Source organism: Bidens hawaiensis, unplaced genomic scaffold (genome assembly GCF_021521415.1).
Source record: "Bidens hawaiensis isolate Kalapana, Puna unplaced genomic scaffold, B.hawaiensis_p1.1 tig00031792_1, whole genome shotgun sequence".
In the NCBI taxonomy this organism is placed as follows: Eukaryota; Viridiplantae; Streptophyta; class Magnoliopsida; order Asterales; family Asteraceae; genus Bidens; species Bidens hawaiensis.
In genome coordinates this window covers 93,671-98,188 of record NW_027495376.1, presented here as the reverse complement: position 1 = coordinate 98,188, position 4,518 = coordinate 93,671, and positions in this window count along the sequence as shown.

The following is a 4,518-nucleotide window of genomic DNA, read 5'->3' as shown; positions in this document are numbered from 1 at the left end:
TCTTTAGGCTCCTTTGTAGCCCATGTCCGGAACATTTCAAATTGTGATCCTGTCATATTTTTTTCACGATTTCAACGCTAGGCTAAAGTATAGCCTAATGGTGTTTAACGAGATTACGCGTCTTCCTTTTTTCACTGGCTTGTCTATTTTCTCTTTCCTATTTTTATAAATAGTCTACTTGCCTATTTTAAAATTTAGGGTTTGATTTTCAACCATATCTTATAAATAATAACTACTTAAAGAATCAAATATTACGTTCACATTCTCTTTATTATTCAACGTGTTAAAACATGCCTAGTGTTGTGAAACCACCAACGATTTTACAAGTTGTATAACACCTTTTCACATTTGTCAAAAGTCTTGGCCACATGAACACTCCACATAAGTATTATGAAAGTGTCGGTAAGACACATCCATGTGATGGATGCCAAATTTTCAATCCCAACTAATGAACATGTCCCCTAAATAGTATTACCTTTTTGTATATATATCTACCTTTGTAATCTAAGAAGACACCATCAAAAAGTTACTGAATCATATATTTTCTTATTCTCTTGTTTTGTTATCTTCAAGTTCTCATATTACATTAATAATATTGTTATAGTTAGAGCTAATATTATAACACGTTATCAGCACGAGCCGCTTATATCCTAACCAATAAAGGTAATAGACACAAAGGTATCTACATAAGCATCATAAACACTTCTTTAATTATGTACATTAGATATATATCTATGCATATACATATACTAACTAATATACTGAGTAATAGCAATAATGTGTATAAACATTGTTATTAAAATTTGATAACTATTCTAACTTTTATTTATATATGCACACTAATATCTCATTTAGAAGTTAGATTTATTTACACTAATAATTCTATTCTTATTATTGTGCATACTAATTATATATTTTATAAAATAAACTGTATTTAATATCTTATTTATTATCTTACTTTAAAATAATTAATATTATATATTATATATATACACACACACATACAAACGGTAATGTTACCGTTATAAACGGTAATGTAACCGTTGTAAAAAGGTTATAAATTTTCACTATAAATAACCAATCATTAACCACATTTCATTTACAACAAACATTCTTCTTATTAAATTTATCCAAGATAAAGTTCTCAAAATGATTCACCCGGTTTTGCTGTTAGTCACTATAATGCTTATACTACTTCTCATTCTAATTTTTAATCTCCCATCTGAAGATTTCGGCATTTTCTTTTTCTTTTATATGTTTATAGCTCTACCAATGTATTGTATCTCATTGTTGATTGATATATATGGATTCTAATATTTATCTTATTATTTGCTCTATTATGTTTAGCAACAAAATGTCAAATATAGCAAAACTCGAATTCCCTGCACTCAACATTTCTGGAGAAAATTATATGTCTTGGACAGCAAATGTCAAAAGACATTTAAAATCTATGGATGTGTTAGAAACAATCCAAGAATACAATGATTGCTCTGACCAGGATAAAGCAAGAGCTGATGTTTTCATCTATAAACATATTGATGAATTACTACAGCATGAGTATTTTAATTATGATAACCCATATATGATATGGGAAGATTTGAAAAGCAGATTCGGTCATCTAAGGGAAGTTTTACTTCCTATTTCTAGAGATGAATGGATTAGTCTTAGGTTCCAAGATTTTAAGAGGGTAAATGATTACACCTCTGCTTTATACCGAATTTGCTCAAAGCTAGAATTTTGTGGGTATCCCATAACAGAGGAAGAAAAGTTAGAGAAAACTTTCTTCACGTTTCATGCATCAAACATAAACTTGCAAACACATTATCGTTTGCAGAATTTTAGGAGATACTCTGATCTAAATGCATTGCTCCTTGTAGCAGAGAAAAATAATGAATTATTGATGAAAAATCATCAATCTCGTCCCACGGGTTCATTAGCAATACCAGATGCACATGTTGCTCACAAAAGTTCTCATAAAAATTCTGGTCATAAATGGGAAGAAAGTCGAGGACGAGGCCGTGGACGTGGCCGTGGTCATTTTGACAAAAGACATTTTAATGATCGTAAGCTTTCATTCAAATGGAACAATAATTCTTACGGTCGTGGTCGTGGCCGTGGTCGTGGTCGTAACCAGAGAGCCAATAATTATCATGTCCCACACAATACCAATTCCAACCACCAAAATAAATGGAATGAAGCTGGTAGGTCCGAAAACAATGGCACTTCATGTTTTAGATGTGGAAGTACAAACCACTGGGCAAAGGCTTGTCGCACAGCTCCACATTTGTGTGAACTGTACCAAGCCTCTCTAAAAGGAAAAGAGAAAGAAGTGAACCATGTTGATAACTTTAATAATATCAATGCTGAGCTGAGCGTTGAAGACTTTGGGGTAGAACTTTGAAACAAAGTTGCTTGACTACTATAATTAGATGCAGTTATTAAAGTGTTCTCATTATCTTTAATTATGTAGTTCCTCTTTCATGTACTACTTGTGTTTCAATTAAATAAAGTTCTTATTAAAATATCATATGTCTTCGTTATACACTTATTTTTTTTTCTTAATATTTTTCAAGATTTAAAATGAAAATCACCGGAGCACAAGATCAAACAAATGAAGAAGATATATGCATAGCGGATAGTGGAGCCACGCATACTATACTTAGATCTAAAAAAATATTTTTATAAACTGAAACCAACAAAAGGGATCATCAATACAATATCAGGTCCTACAAACTTGATAGAAGGAGTGGGAAAAGCTAATTTAGCATTACCAAATGGTACAAAGCTCAAAATAGAAAATGCTTTATTTTCCCCAAAATCAACAAGAAATTTGTTGAGTTTCAGAAACATATATCATAATGGATATGATACTCAGTCAAGGACTGTTAGTAATGAAAAATATTTGCATATCATAAGCAAAGATCAAATATTGAAAAAATTGCCAATGCTCCATTCTGGTTTGCATTATACATATATAAATGTGCCTCAAGCACATATGGCAGTCAAAGAAAATTGTTGCGATTCTGGTATCATAAACTTATGGCATGACAGATTAGGCCATCCAGGATCCACAATGATGAAAAGAATCATTGAAAATACACATGGGCATCCACTGAAAGGTCAAAAGATCCACAATATAGATAAAATGCCTCAATGTACATCTTGTTCTCTTGGAAAATTAATTACAAGGCCTTCGCCATTAAAAGTCGATAAAGAAACACCAATGTTTCTTGAAAGAATTCAAGGTGACATATGTGGACCAATTCATCCACCATGTGGACCATTTAGATACTTCATGGTCTTAATAGACGCATCCAGCAGATGGTCTAATATCTCTTTATTATCAACTCGTAATGTTGCTTTTGCAAAATTTCTTGCTCAAATTATCAAATTACGTGCACATTTTCCGGATTATACCATTAAAAGAGTAAGGCTTGATAATGCGGGAGAATTTACATCACATGCTTTTGATGATTATTGCATGTCTGTGGGGATTATTGTAGAACACCCTGTTGCTCATGTACACACACAAAATGGCTTAGCCAAGTCGTTGATCAAACGCCTACAGCTAATAGCTAGACCATTAATAATGAGGACAAAACTCCCTGTTTCTATTTGGGGTCATGCAATTATGCATGCTGGATCATTAATCCGCGTGAGACCAAGTGCAAATCATAAATACTCTCCCACACAACTTGTTTCTGGAAATGAGCCAAATATCTCTCATCTTAGAATTTTTGGTTGTGCTGTGTATGTTCCTATTGCACCACCACAACGCACAAAAATGGGTCCCCAAAGAAGGTTGGGAATATATGTTGGATATGAAACATCTTCCATCATAAGATACCTTGAACCTTTAACAGGTGATGTATTTACAGCACGTTTTGCTGATTGTCATTTTAACGAGACAATGTTCCCGACATTAGGGGGAGAAATGAAAAGGCAAGAAAGAGATATATCATGGTGTGTGCCATCATTGTTACACCTAGAACCAAGATAAAAAAAAAGTGAGACAGAGGTTCAAAAAATAATACATCTACAAGAAATTGCAAATCAGTTACCTGATGCATTTACTGATATAAACAGGGTCACTAAATCTCATATACCAGCTGCTAATGCTCCAGCTCGAGTTGAGATTCCAAGCAAGCAAAACCATAATAATGCAACTCATGAATCTCAAAAACGTTTAAAACGTGGAAGGCCAATCGGTTCAAAGGATAAAAATCCTCGAAAAAGAAGGGGTTTTGAAAAGGATACTAACCCTAAGGAAGGAATGATTGACAAAACCTTCCCTCAGGAAAGAATAAATGATATAACATTTCCTCAGGAAGGAATAAATGATTCCAATAAAGAATTGTCAATCAACTATGGTCAATCACATATAATGTGGGATCGAGATGAAATGGAAAATATTGATGATATATTTTCTTATTCTGTGGCAAGCGATATCATGGAAGAAAATGATGACCCTGAACCAAAATCTATAGATGATTGTAAAAATCGACAAGATTGGAACAA